The sequence below is a fragment of the Phyllobates terribilis genome, unplaced genomic scaffold, assembly GCF_046119375.1.
Source record: "Phyllobates terribilis strain yellow unplaced genomic scaffold, ASM4611937v1 Scaffold_7__3_contigs__length_470593459, whole genome shotgun sequence".
In the NCBI taxonomy this organism is placed as follows: Eukaryota; Metazoa; Chordata; class Amphibia; order Anura; family Dendrobatidae; genus Phyllobates; species Phyllobates terribilis.
Genome location: NW_027362767.1, coordinates 318,971,493 through 318,987,123, shown reverse-complemented (window position 1 = coordinate 318,987,123; position 15,631 = coordinate 318,971,493). Strand labels below are relative to the sequence as shown.

The 15,631-nt window shown below is 46.4% G+C and overlaps 1 protein-coding gene across 1 annotated transcript in view; it reads left to right on the top strand.

Moving 5' to 3' along the window:
• The first annotated feature begins 10,338 nt into the window (after positions 1-10,338).
• ACSL4 (acyl-CoA synthetase long chain family member 4) overlaps positions 10,339-15,631 on the top strand; it is a 128,794-nt gene continuing 123,501 nt past the window's right edge. The window contains exon 1 of the mRNA XM_073641124.1: positions 10,339-10,441. The gene's annotated coding sequence lies outside the window, so the exon portion shown is untranslated. The remainder of the gene's footprint in view (positions 10,442-15,631) is intronic.

Genomic DNA, 15,631 nt, shown 5'->3' with positions numbered 1-15,631 from the left:
GTTATGTATGGCTCCCCTTGATTCCCCCATCCTGGTATGCATGGCACCCCTTGATCCCCCAGCCTGGTATGTATGGCACCCCTTGATCCTGGTATGCTTGGTACTCCTCCATCCTGGTATGCTTGGCACCCCTCCATCCTGGTATGTACGGCACCCCTTGATCCTGGTATGCATGGCACCCCTCCATCCTGGTATGTATGGCACCCCTTGATCCTGGTATGCATGGCACCCCTCATCCTGGTATGCTTGGCAACCCTTGAGCCCTCATCACTCTTCCCACAAAAAAAATAAACAATCATACTCACCTCCTCTCTCCTCCAGCGCTGTCCCGCTCTGCTGCCGACACTCTCACTGTGTGAGCCGCGCATGGCAGGGCGAGCATGGCCATGCGCCCTCACACAGTGAACTGCTGTGGCGGGATAGTCACTGCTCCCCATGCCGGGACTGTGTGCATGGGGAGCAGTGACCATTCAGTCTCTTCAATAGCGCGCACACTGTAGCCGCAGCGCGGCTCCTGCTGCGCTCGGCGGTTAGTGTGCCCACTGTTAAAGACTATGAATATTCACTACAACCCATGGGAGTGGATTGTAGTGAATATTCATGAGCTTTAATAGCGGGCACACAGACTGCCAGCCGCAGCAGGAGCCGCACTGCAGCCACAGTGTGCGCGCTATTGAGGAAAATTAATATTCATTGCTTTCCACGCCCATGGGCGTGGGGATCAAGGAATATTCATTTTCTTTAGCAGTGGGCACAGTGTAGACCGCAGCAGCTGGCTGATGCCTCCTGAGCCCCGCTCACCCCCCGCTGCTGCTTCCCCCCCAGGCCCTCACCACCCACAGCCACAGAACATATGTTCGAACTACAAGATGCACCTCCCACTTTCCTCCAAAATTTTGGAGGAAAAAAGTGCGTCTTATAGTCCAAAAAATACGATAATACTTGGGGCCAAAACCCTTGTTGGCAAGCACAGCAGTCAGACATTTTTTGTAGTTGATGATGAGGGTTGTGCACATGTCAGGAGTAGTTTTGGTCCACTCCTCTTTGCAGATCATCTCTAAATCATTAAGATTTTGAGGTTGTCGCTTGGCAACTTGGAGCTTCAACTCCCTCCATAAGTTTTCTATGGGATTAAGGTCTGGAGACTGGCTAGGCCACTCCATGACCTTAATGTGCTTTTTTTGAGCCACTCTTTTTGTTGCCTTGGCTGTATGTGTTGGGTCATTGTCTTGCTGGAAGACCCAGCCACGACCTATTTTTAATGTACTGGCGGAGGGAAGGAGGTTGTCACTCAGGATTTTATGGTACATGGCTCCATCCATTCTCCCATTGATGCGGTGAAGTAGTCCTGTGCCCTTAGCAGAGAAACACCCCTAAAACATAATGTTTCCACCTCCATGCTTGACAGTGGGGACAGTGTTCTTTGGGTCATAGCCAGCATTTCTCTTCCTCCAAACACGGTGAATTGAGTTAATGCCAAAGAACTCAATTTTTGTCTGACCACAGCACCTTCTCCCAATAACTCACAGAATCATCCAGGTGTTCTTTGGCAAACTTCAGACAGGCCTGCACATGTGCCTTCTTGAGCAGGGGGACCTTGCGGGCAGTGCCGGATTTTAAACCTTTAAGGTGTAATGTGTTACCAATGGTTTTCTTGGTGACTGTGGTCCCAGCTGCCTTGAGATCATTAACAAGTTCCCCCCGTGTAGTTTTAGGCTGATCTCTCACCTTCCTCATGGTCAAGGATACCCCACGAGGTGAGATTTTGCATGGTGTCCCAGATCGATGTCGATTGACAGTCATTTTGTATTTCTTCCATTTTCTTACTATTGCACCAACAGTTGTCTCCTTCTCACCCAGCGTCTTACTTATGGTTTTGTAGTCCATTCCAGCTTTGTACAGGTCTATGATCTTGTTCCTGACATCCTTAGAAAGCTCTTTGGTCTTGCCCATGTTGTAGAGGTTAGAGTCTGACTGATTAATTGAGTCTGTGGACAGGAGTCTTTTATACAGGTGACTATGTAAGACAGCTGTCTTTAATGCAGGTAACGAGTTGATTAGGAGCGTCTAACTGGTCTGTAGGAGCAAGAACTCATAATGGTTTGTAGGGGATCAAATACTTATTTCTCACTGCAAAATGCAAATAAATTTATCGAATTTATACAATGTGATTTTCTTGATTTTTTGGGGGGGATATTGTCTCAATGTTAAAATTAACCTACCCTTAAAATTATAGACTGTTCATGTCTTTGTCAGTGGGCAAACTTACAAAAACAGCAAGGGATCAAATAATTATTTCCTTCACTGTCTATATCCGAATCATAAGATCATTGGATGCTTATCTTTTAGTGGACACTGCATTAATCTAATAACATTTCTTTTAACATTAATTCTTTCAGATGAGCGAATCAATTTGTAGGACCATAGTCTAGAGGCCTTGTCAGTATTCCATGGCCTCATACCTGCCGGCATGCCACATTGCCACAATTGTAATTTTGTGCCGGGCCAACAAAGCAGAAGGGGCCCGGAGATATCAGCAGGTAGGAGCCGGTTCGGGGACCACAAACTTCTTCATTGACTGCAGTCATCTTCAAAGACTTTGTGTTTACTCAGAAAGTTGCATAGAACAAGCCACCCAGTATTGTACTAAGATGATTCAACTGTTCAAATAAATTGTTGGTTTATAAAGAACACTGTAGACAAGTAGGAACACGTGGAAAATGTGGAAGGTGTACAGCTGCAAATCCAGGTAAGGAAAGGCTACAACAAAGGGCACAAGAAATAGCCATGGGATCCCTCAGCAAAACTAGGAATGATGTCCTACTTCATCATTATAACATTTAGCAGTAAGTTCAGAGCATGAACGGCTTAGGAATTTTTATTCTCCCTTATACAAAAAGATAATACACCGGAATAATGCACACATTGATGTCACAATAGTAGGATAATGTACACTGGTAATGGAGTTTTTTCCATAAACATCATTTGTCACTGATTTGCAGGATAGGAATGTTTTCTCATGACTGACTGTCTGGCTGCTGGGACATCCGCTAACCCCTAAAATAAAGATCTCCAATTATCCTAAGTGAATGAGTGACCACTGCTTCATTCACTTCTATGGCACTGATGGCCATAGACAAGCTGCAAGGACTCATTTACACAAACCCACTGAGGCCGTATACTGGATTATTCCAATTACCAGTACCCAATTGTCGGCCCATCTAAGTTGACCTCAAATCTTATACAAGCGAATGAAATGGTGGTCATGGATGTGCACTACTCGCCTATCATTTAAAGGGAATCTATCAGTAGAATAACCCCCTAAGCCGTCTATATGGGCATGTAGGTCATAGGAAGCTGAATAAAATGATACCTTGATATCTACAAACCGATGTCTTATTCCAGAGAAATCTATGTTTTTCTTAATATGTAAATGAGCTGTTAAGATCTATGGGCCGGACATAGATCTCCTGGAGAATCTGCCTCCAGAGATTATTTTAAATGAAAGAAGTAGTTACCAGTGTGAGACATGTAATGACTGACAGTCTGCTCTCCTGATCTTCATGTCTCACACTGGTAACGTCCCTTTACATTTAAAATAAGCTCTGGAGGCAGAATTTATTTAGAATTGTCTATTTTCCATCCTGTAGCTACAAACCATGCAACATCACTGGTATTATATCTACGTAAGAAAAAGTTTTTCATCAGGTGGAAATAATATGCTAACACTTTTGTGAATTACAACACATGCTGCAATAGGCCGGTATATAGTGTAAGACATTCTCTCGCTTTATTTTTTATTACTATGCAGCTCTATTATATATCTGTAACATGACTAATTTCCACTGATGCTGCCTTTATCAATCCAATTGGTTGTGTGACTGAACACATGATTGTTGGAAAGTCGGTAATATCAGTTAGTTGCACTTACAAGTCTTACTAGTCTCAGTGCACTCCTAGATTTAAAAAAAAAAAAAATAGTCTTGAAGGGGTCGTCCCATAAACTATAGGTATCTCCTATCCACAGGATTGGTGATAAATGTTCCATTTGCTGAGACATTCATGGATCCCAAGAACGGGGAGCCCAAAGCCCTTTTTGTGAGAATGTGCAACCACCACTTCTGTAGACAGTGACAGCAGTGGTCACACACTACGGATTCATTCACACAGAGGATTTTGAGACGCTTGTTCTTCTGATTGGCAAGAGTCCTAGTAGTGAGACCCCCAGCGACTATAGATATCACTTATCCTGTGCATGGGTAATATAAGTTGTGTAAGATAAACCTCGTCTATCATCATTTGCTGCCAGATCCACATCACCTTTTCCATGTAGTCACAGTTTGCCACTGACTATAATTAAAAAAAAAGGCAGATATAACGGAAGAGAAAGTAGCCTGGCTCTGCTCTAATTGTGTTGCAGCTTTGCTCTATGCGTTAAATCTGAGTTTACTCTTCCTTTTATGTTGTCACTTATTACTGATGTCTGTGAGAGTGCGTGGAAAGACACTACCAAACTGCACAATTCATTAAGTAATTAGCTACTGATATTGTTTCTTGTCTCTCAATGAAGACAGATAACGTATTTGGTTTGTTTTTCTAGAACCTGATATCGCCTGTAAGCTGAGTCGATGCTGAGATACACAGGTTGCCCTGTATTTGGATCTGCTCTGATATCAGTTACATACGCTGTATCAAGCAGATACATCTTCTTACTGTATCTTCATTCATTTTAGTTGGTCATGTAAAATAGAATATTCTGTTTAAAAGGACTATATCAATGACAGCCCTATGGAGAAGTAACTTGGAGTTCATGGTTCAAAGACAGAATCTAGGAGATGCTTGTCTGGTGCCATTTTCACATGCTCCTTTAAATTTTTCATTATGGGCACAATATCTAGATCAGCAATCTCTTTTCCAAATCCGTTCTAAATATGTATGTGATGTATAGTAAGTGTATTAAAATACTTATTGATCACGGTCTTCCCCAGATTCCAGTGCCGCTTCAGTCCTCTTTTGGATGGTGACATCTCGGTTTTGCCGGCTCACGCAACTTCTACTGTGGGGAGCGATAGCTGCTTTCCCAATGTAAGTCTATGAGACTCAATAGACTTAAAATGAGAAAGTGACTTCCAGTCCACAGCTAAATCCTTGCGTGAGCGCCAATTAAGTATTTTAATACAGGTTCCTTACATCACAAACATATTTAGGGAGGATTAGGATAATAAATGCTAGGAGTGTTACTTTTACAAACTTGTTTACTTATATCATCACAATCTCATAAAGCCTGGTTAGCTCTGGCATTTGCCCAGGTTTGTCTGGTCCCGAAACTAGCCCTGACTACTGTACTTTGCAATCTAACCTTACATAATGTAAATACAGTGGGGAAAAAAAGTATTTATTCAGCCACCAATTGTGCAAGTTCTCCCACTTAAAAAGATGAGAGAGGCCTGTAATTGACATCATAGGTAGACCTCAACTATAAGAGAGAAAATGAGAAAACAAATCCTGAAAATCACATTGTCTGATTTGGAAAGAATTTTTTTTCAAATTTTGGTGGAAAATAAGTATTTGGTCAATTACAAACAAGCAAGATTTCTGTCTCTCACAGACCTGTAACTTCTTCTTTAAGAGGCTCATCTGTCCTCCACTCATTACCTGTAGTACTGGCACCTGTTTGAACTTGTTATCAGTATAAAAGACACCTGTCCGCAACCTCAAACAGTCACACTCCAAACTCCACTATGGTGAAGACCAAAGAGCTGTTGAAGGACACCAGAAACAAAACTGTAGCCCTGCACCAGGCTGGGAAGACTGAATCTGCAATAGGCAAGCAGCTTGGTGTGAAGAAATCAACTGTGGGAGCAATAATTAGAAAATGGACGACATACAAGACCACTGATAATCTCCCTCTATCTGGGGCTCCACACAAGATCTCACCCCGTGGGGTCAAAATGATCTTAAGAATGGTGAGCAAAAATCCCAGAACCACACGGGGGGACCTAGTGAATGACCTGCAGAGAGCTGGGACCAACATTACACAGGCTACCATCAGTAATACACTACGCCGCCAGGGACTCAGATCCTGCAGTGCCAGAAGTGTTCCCCTGCTTAAGCCATTACATGTCCGGGCCCGTCTGAAGTTTGCTAGAGAGCATTTGGATGATCCAGAAGAGTATTGGGAGAATGTCATATGGGCAGATGAAACCAAAGTAGAACTGTTTGGTAGAAACAACTCGGCGTGTTTGGAGGAGAAAGAATGCTGAGTTGCATCCACAGAACACCATACCTACTGTGAAGCATGGGGGTGGCAACATCATGCTTTGGGGCTGTTTCTCTGCCAAGGGACCAGGATGACTGATCTGTGTACATGAAAGAATGAATGGGGCCATGTATCGTGAGATTTTGAGTGCAAACCTCCTTCCATCAGCAAGAGCATTGAAGATGAAACGTGGCTGGGTCTTTCAGCATGACAATGATCCCAAGCACACCGCCAGGGCAACGAAGGAGTGGCTTCGTGAGAAGCATTTCAAGGTCCTGGAGTGGCCTCGCCAGTCTCCAGATCTAAACCCTATAGAAAACCTTTGGAGGGAGTTGAAAGTCCATGTTGCCCAGCGACAGCCCCAAAACATCACTGCTGTAGAGGAGATCTGCATGGAGTAATGGGCCAACATACCAGCAACAGTGTGTGCCAACCTTGAGAAGACTTACAGAAAACGTTTGACCTCTGTCATTGCCAACAAAGGATATATAACAAAGTATTGAGATGAACTTTTGTAATTGACCAAATTCTTATTTTCCACCAAAATTTGAAAAAAAAATTCTTTCCAAATCAGACAATGGGATTTTCAGGATCTGTTTTCTCATTTTGTCTCTCATAGTTGAGGTCTACCTATGATGTCAATTACAGGCCTCTCTCATCTTTTTAAGTGGGAGAACTTGCACAATTGGTGGCTGACTAAATACTTTTTTTCCCCACTGTAAATGTGTTTATTGACGCCTGAGTTCTGGTAGCGTATATGGCTTCGGGGGAGGGAACGATTACAGAACAAAAGAAACAGAACTATTAAATTTTATATTTAATCCAAAAAGGGAGGCAGTGTTTAAGAAAAATATACAAAATTTTACAAAGGAGACATTACAATACATAAGCAGTTACACAAAATAATAAGGATTAAAGAAGAGACTTACTATAAGATCGCTGAGACAATTCAATATAGGTGGGAGAGGGGCTCCCCGGTTTGATTTGAACGTTATCGAACGTGACCCGTTGCTTATAGTATCTATGCCCCCCTGGCAATGAGGCAGCACGGTGGCTCAGTGAGTAGCGCTGCAGCCTTGAAGCGCTGGGGTCCTGGGTTCAAATCCCACCAAGGACAACATCTGCAAGGAGTTTGTATGTTCTCCCTGTTTGCGTGGGTTTCCTCCGGGTTCTTTGGTTTCCTTCCACATTCCAAAGACATACTGATAGGGAATCTAGATTGTGAGCCCCAATGGGGACAGTGTCCATAATGTCTGTAAAGGAAAAATGCAAAAGCGCAAGAGGGTCTTGTGATGAAATGCCGGCCAGTGGGTGCAGCTCTTTGGCGCCCCCTTACCCCTCTGGTGAGTCAAGGTACTGCACCTAGAGGAAGTAGTGCCAGGAAGCTGCTACCAGCGGGGGAAAACACGGTGGGGTGTTGTCCCTTACACGTCACCAATCCGTGACGCCATGATACAGGCACAACTCTCTGGTGCCCCCTTTCCTCTCAGGTCAGTCAAGGTACTGCACCTAGAGTGAGTGGTCGCCGGAGAGGTCGTCCTGTAGCCCTCTGGGTATTTGAGGCCCTCTGCAGTGAGGGCAGTATATATATTTCCCTGGCTGCACCAGTAATATATATCCACACCTCCGACCGTCACTGCCAGTCTTCCTCAAGTCCCCCAGATGGTATGCTGCCACCAGTTCTTGTTTGATACAAGCCCGGTCCGTTAATAGACTTGTATCGGGTCAGGAACCAACCCAGTAGCGTTTCAGCCAAGCGTTCCGGACCAATGAGTAAAGGATACAGCCCACGATTAATTTATGATTTAATCGATTATAAGAATACACTAGATTACAAGGCTATACAATTAACTATACCACGGTATTTGGCCAGAATAAGAGATATAACAATTAGAAATACAAAACACAGGAATAACAATGATAAATCAGTTACCGTTCTTGTGGTGCAAGGGAGAATTTGCAATCCCACAGGTTCAAGCTTAGTTGCAGTCGTCCAGGCCTCAGTAGCACATGGCAAAGGTGCTCCTCCCACTCAGAGACCTGGACCCGACGTTAGGAGTTGTTCACATCATCTCCTGGGTCCAAACTGAGGGGGTTTCTGGCTGTCGGCTATACTAAAGTCCTGTCACGCCCACTCTTGGTGATGTCAGTTTACTAAGCCCCGCCCCCCTACCACTGCCAGTTTTGGCTCCATTTGGGAAAAGTACCCATAACTTTCCCTGGGGTGATCTCATCGCATCACCAGAGGTCTCGTCGTGATCTCACTCTTCTGGGGAAGCCATTGACTCTAAACATGCCTCCCCTGGGACCTTGTATATGGTTCTTCTAAATCTCTAGCTTTCCAGGGCTCTCATGGATTTATAAGTCCCATGATTGTGTCCGCGGGCACCTTCCCCACATGATACATTTTATTCGGGTTCCCTAACTTGTATCGTGTGGTTATGAATTGAAAATGTATCTGTAGCTTTTGGTGGCCATTTTCCACAAAGAAAGCACATGGTTCCTTGGGACAATGGAGAGGTTTGAAGGCTTGCACAAATGGTTTTCTTCTGGTTTCAAGTGACAGCCAGGTGTTAATTACCCCCCTGGGGCCTAGCTGACTGTGTCCTGGTTGGACACAACAGAGCTGGTCCATCTATTTACCATATCAAAGAAGTTCCTGTAGACTGATCTCCAGAGGTGGGGGCGAATTGCTCTGTTTACCTGGGGCTGGAGAATTGTGACATGGTAGGAGCTGTGTGAGTGATTTTTTAGAAAGGACAATAGGGAATATCTTCAGGTATGACGGATCATACCTAAGATGGCGGCTAACTTTCATGACAGGTCTTATCCAATTAATAAATGTTACATAAAAGTATTAAAAACTGCTCACCTAGTAGGGTTGTGTGGGACACAACACCTATAAAGCCTGGACTCCAAATGCTGCAGCATCCTATGTATATGTCAGAGATAGATAATCTGTCTGTAAAGCACTGTGGAATTAATGGTGCTATATAAGTGAGTAAAATAAATAAATATTAATACTGCAAATCACTTTAAAATTCACTGCATATGTATTGCGTGTACTATGAATATTGTATTTTAAAGGGAATATATCATCAGTAAATGACCCCTTGTTTAATTTAGGTTTTTCTGTTAAATGTGCTTTTTAAATATTTTTGGCAATGTTTTTTTTACATATCATAATCTGTATTAAAACTAGGACAGAGGCAGCTCACCAGAGGGGAAGGACAAAACAGAGTGTGGTGGTGCCAGAACAGGTGATGAAAATTCCTTAAGGAGCTGAAGAATCTTCTCGCTAGAGGTTTAGGAAAGGTTTACTGGAGTGCAGAGTTTACAGAGACAAATGATTTTCAGGAAAGATGTGTATATGTAATCATGGATACATGTGAACATGTATTTAGTAAAAAAAATAAAGACTAGCAGTATCAGCGCAAAAAAAATCCTTCAGTGACAAAACAACATGGCCATACTTATGGGACTGTACATGGATTCTGGCAATTCTTAAAAGGGCTTCCACGGACAGTTTTATTGCTAGTCACCATGCGTCCCATGGATAGCTTTAGTGTTGACCTTTTTCAACGTTTTGCAGGGATCTGGACTTTGCTACGAAGACCCCGGGTTGCATCCACAAAGTAGCTGCTGTATGGTGAACCAAGTTAGCGCCCATTCACAGCTATCTCTCCCGACTCATAGACATTCACGTATTAATGTGTTCTAAGGGGAGAGTAGTCACACAAGAGAGTTGAGCGTTAAAATTGAAGCTGCCCAAACATTAGATGATGTCGGGTAGAGATGAGAGGCCCCCATACTGTCAGGACTCGAACCCAGCAGCTCTTGTGCACCAGGTGGCAGCTCTTCCCTCTGAGCTATTCTGATCACTGGACAGTTCCTAACTAACCTAGATTCTAGTACCTGTGTTGATCCTGAGCGCTCCACCCTGCGTTGTTCCTGATTGGCTTCATCCTGTAAGTTCCTGATTGAACACCCTGTTTAAACCTGGCCTGCACCGCCTTCCTTGAGAGATTATTGTGCTCCCAGCCTTTAGTCAAGCTCTTCCTTCACCTGCTGTCTCATACAAGACTATACTGCTGTTTCCTGTGTACCAACTCCTGGCTTTCCCTGACTACGCTACCTGCCGTTGCTGCCCCTAGTGGTTGCAATACCACTACTCTAACCCAGGTTAGTTCCTAACACATACAGATTAGATTGTTGTACAGTCACGCCAATGTAGGCAGTTTCGTCCAACTTTAGTCTAATGTGTAGGCATGCCTCAAATCTGATGATTAGACAAAAGAATAGTAGTAAACAAGCTGGCTGGGGTGTCAGGAATGGGAATAAGCAGGGGCAGATATATAATTTGTGCAACCTGTGCAGCAGCACAGGGGCCCAAGAGGTAAGAGGGCCACTACTATGCCAAAAGCAGGAGGAATTGTGCATTATGATAAACTATTGGACTGCAAAGGGCCCATATGCTGTTCTTGCACCGGGGGCCCTTTTTTGTCTGTGTCCGCCAGTGGGAATAAGCAGTGTATCAGCAGAGTCAGTATAAAACTGACAATATATAACTGGCGATGACAAGTGGACACTGGGAAGTTTAAATATGGCAGCCTGCACCCTCATTGGCCACCTAACCGCATTGCAAAAAGATATCTTTGCTAAAAATTGTTTAAGGAACCCTTAGCAGGCTGTCATGAATTTGTATGATATAGTCTCTGTTGTATAAGATGATTGCTACCACACGTGTGTAGGTCGGAATAAGATAAATGCATATTGTGAGTAATATATTTAATTTAAAATTGATTTACAGCTAAATTCTGCTAAATATAGCATTCAGCAGATGATTTAATGTTAGGAGACCACACATTTTTTCACAGTGAAAGTCAGGGTTTTCTATTAGTAGAACTTTTCCTATATAAACGTAATGGAAAAACTTTTTTGTTTACAAACTCTGAATGTGCAGTAAAATATTTTTTTGATGACTAAATAATTACGCAAAATAGTAATAATAATAATAGAATTTTATGGCACTTATATGGTGGACACATTCATTTGAGACAATGCAGTATTTTATCAATGCTGTTAATGGTTGTAACATCCCTGGCGGCGTACTTGCATGGTGCACCACCTCCCACCATGCAAGACCGCAATCTTATCTGTCAGTCCATGCTAAACTCTTTGCTCCAGTACTTGCTGTGTCCATGTCTCTTGTCTGATTGCTTAGGGCGTCAGCGCGGCTTTCCTGCTTGTTTCTTATAGCTACTGTGTGCACAGTCCTAATGCGTTCCCAACCTATTGCTGTGAATCACTGGATAGTTAAACCCCCTCCACCCAGTAGGAGGTGCCTGAGCAACACTTTCACTCAGTTTGTCTTTTGCAACTGAGTTGCCAGGTCCTGTCCTGTATCTAGTCTGTTCCGCCACCCTGGGGGCTGAGTTCCCAGGCTCGTTCCTGTATCTTGTTCCCTGTTCAGTTCCTGTCTGAACAGTGTCCTAGCCCGTTACTTGTTTCTCTCTATGTCCGTGCCTTCCCTTTTCCTGCAGTGTCTGAACCTGCACCTAACTCCAACTCATTGTCTTTGTACTTCTGTTTGTGAGTTTTGTGTCCACTCGATACTTCATTGTAAGTACCTTGTGTGTATCTGGTTCTGCTTGTCCCCTTTCCCTGCCTCCGTATCTACCTCCTGTGTTCTAACCATCTTCCTGTATTTTCCTGTCTGCTCCATGTGAACAGAGCCCTGTCCTGTCTGCCTTCACCTTCTGCTCTGTTCCGCTCTGCTTGTTCACCGCTCCGGCGGTTCCGCTCTGTTCCGCTCGTTTACCGCACCTGCGGTTTTGCTCCACTCTGCTTGTTCACCACACCTGCGGTTTTGCTCCGCTCTGCTTGTTCACCGCACCTGCGGTTTTGCTCCACTCTGTTTGTTCACCGCACCTGCGGTTTTGCTCCGCTCCACTTGTTCACCGCACCTGCGGCTTTGCTCCGCTCTGCTTGTTCACCGCACCTGCAGTTTTGCTCCGTTCTGCTTGTTCACCGCACCTGCGGTTTTGCTCCGCTCTGCTTGCTCACCGCACCAGCGGTTTTGCTCCGCTCTGCTTGCTCACCGCACCTGCGGTTTTTCTCCGCTCTGCTTGCTCACCGCTCCAGCGGTTTTGCTCCACTCTGCTTGCTCACCGCTCCAGCGGTTTTGCTCCGCTCTGCTTGTTCACCGCACCTGCAGTTTTGCTCCGTTCTGCTTGTTCACCGCACCTGCGGTTTTGCTCCGCTCTGCTTGCTCACCGCACCTGCGGTTTTTCTTCGCTCTGCTTGTTCACCGCACCTGCGGTTTTGCTCTGTTCTGCTTGTTCACCGCACCTGCGGTTTTGCTCCGCTCTGCTTTCTCACCGCACCTGCGGTTTTGCTCCACTCTGCTTGCTCACCGCACCTGCGGTTTTGCTCCGCTCTGCTTGCTCACCGCTCCTGCGGTTTTGCTCCGCTCTGCTTGCTCACCGCTCCAGCGGTTTTGCTCTGCTCTGCTTGCTCACCGCTCCTGCGGTTTTGCTTCGCTCTGCTTGTTCACCGCACCTGCGGTTTTGCTCCCCTCTGCTTTTTCACCGCACCTGCGGTTTTGCTCTGCTCTGCTTGTTCACCGCACCTGCGGTTTTTCTTCGCTCTGCTTGTTCACCGCACCTGCGGTTTTGCTCTGTTCTGCTTGTTCACCGCACCTGCGGTTTTGCTCCGCTCTGCTTTCTCACCGCACCTGCGGTTTTGCTCCGCTCTGCTTGCTCACCGCACCTGCGGTTTTGCTCCGCTCTGCTTGCTCACCGCTCCTGCGGTTTTGCTCCGCACTGCTTGCTCACCGCTCCTGCGGTTTTGCTCCGCTCTGCTTGTTCACCGCATCTGCGGTTTTGCTCCGCTCTGCTTGTTCACCGCACCTGCGGTTTTGCTCCGCTCTGCTTGTTCACCGCACCTGCGGTTTTGCTCCGCTCTGCTTGCTCACCGCACCTGCGGTTTTGCTCCGCTCTGCTTGCTCACCACTCCTGCGGTTTTGCTCCGCTCTGCTTGTTCACCGCATCTGCGGTTTTGCTCCGCTTTGCTTGTTCACCGCACCTGCGGTTTTGCTCCGCTCTGCTTGTTCACTGCACCTGCGGTTTTGCTCCGCTCTGCTTGTTCACTGCACCTGCGGTTTTGCTCCGCTCTGCTTGTTCACCGCACCTGCGGTTTTGCTCTGCTCTGCTTGTTCACCGCTCCTGCGGTTTTGCTCTGCTAGTCCACCGCACCTGCGGCTCTGTTCCTGTATCCCAGTCTGTACTGGTCCCTCTCCAGCCTGCGTTCATACCTGCTAGTATCTGCCTGTCTGCATTCCAGCTGTGCCTGTCAGCACCCGCCTGTCTGCATACCAGCCGTGCCTGCCAGTACCCACATGCCTTCATACCAGCCGTGTCTGCTAAGTACCCACCTGACGTCATGCCAGCCGTGCCTGCCAGTACCCACCTGTCTGCATACCAGCTAACCTGCCTGTTCCTGCATTCCCCGGTGTTGGTCAATAGCTGTGACTGGGGTCTGACCTGGAGAAGCACCTGGTCCCTCTGCTCGGTTCCTCCCTGGTTCACGGAGTCGACTGAGCCGCCGTGCGACCTTGGTTGGACCGGGTTGATACTTAGTTATGCCCCTCCAGGCACTCCTCGGTTCATGGTCCAGTGGGATCACTAATCACGCTCACGCCAGTCAGTCCGGGCGCGAGCGTAACAGTTTGCTCAGGCCATGGTTCCCGTTGAGCCCCATGGCCCTTCGCTCTCAGACATTTGAATCCTTGTCTGGCGAATACGTGCACCAAGAAAAAATAAATAAATTTCTCAAGCTGAGGTCTAGGCGATTTACACACCAGCACAAATGGAGCTATCAGCACTCGTTCCTGCATTTCAAATTCTATGCTCACTATTTTCCCACTGATCGGGTGAAAGTAGCATTCATGATGTCCTATTTAGCTGGTGATGCCTTGAATTGGATCACCCCCCCCTATGGGAAGCATGGGATCCTATCGTCTTTGACCTGCAGGCCTTCCTGGTGGCCTTTCTAATGTCTTCGATGACCCTAACCCTGAGGCTACTGCTAAAGCTTCCCTTCCCAGTATCCCGGAGCAGCCCCGATGGGTAATGTGTGTAGGTAGCCTACCAGTTCTCCCGCCTGAAGAGACTGCTGCCCACACTGAACCCACACAGGATGACAATTCTCCACAGAATACTTTCCTTCCCAACCTCAAGAGGCAGTCCAGACGTGCAAGGCGTAGAGGTAAACCGTCATGCCAGGTTCTGTCCTCCCAAAGACCTCCTGTTCCCCAGCCTGTAAAGGCAGCTCTCCGCACAGAATCCATGAAGGATGACTATGTTTGTCAGGCAAAGCAGAGGCCAGAACTCAGTCACAAAATCGGATTGCGGTCCCGCTGCGGTTGTTTGGGACCCCCTGACGGTCTTTGTCCAGCGATGGTTGGAGAATCCCAAGACATTAGGCCTGTAGGAGAGGCTGCCCTTGGCATTAGTGTTTCCTCTCCACAGATGACCATGACTGGCTCCGTGGCAAGTGAAGGCCTCGGATTAACTGTAAGTTTCGGGCTTAAAGCCTTGAAGAGTCGGTGTTTGATTCCCGTCCGACAACTCCAAAAGCCAGTTTGAGCATTGTCACCGGAAGGACGAGCCCTACTCAGAAACAGTCAAAATATGTCTGTACAAATTAAGCTCCAGATTGGAGCATTACACATGAAGAAGTTCACATTCCAGGTGATGTCTGGTTTACCCACAGGTCATCCAGAACCGAGAAATCTAGTGCCCGCTCAGGTCTGGAGATCCTGCATGGTGTTTCCTGGGGGACTGCTGAGGTGCAAGGGGTGTCCAGTCCCCATATCTGCAGGACAGTCAGCAGTTTCTTTTTCTTCTTCACCAGATCTGCTAGTCGCTGACTCGCTGTGCGCTGAAGTCTCCGAAGGAAGGGAAGCGGAGGCATTGTCCCCACACAGTCTCGACGATTGTACCAATGATCTGGCTTTAGGCACTGCCCAGCCTCGCAGACGTGTCATCTCAGAAACCAGACTGAGGTTGGTTCCTAAGCAAGGATCCTCCATCTCTAACAAATCTGGCAATAAGTCCATCAAGGCGGTGGCTACTTCCAAGTCTCTGCACCCCTCCAACCAGGCGGAGGACCTCCAGTTGCCTCCTGAATCCTCCGGGTGCTATCTGATAACAAATGGAGAGAGACTTTCCTGCACCCTGTACCTGGTACTTCGCCCACTTCATCCAATAAGCTTGGCAAAGTGTAAGTCAAGGCGGTGGTTACCCCCAAGTCTCTGCACCCCTCCAACCAGGTGGAGGACTTCCAGTTGTCTCCTGAATCCTCCGGGGT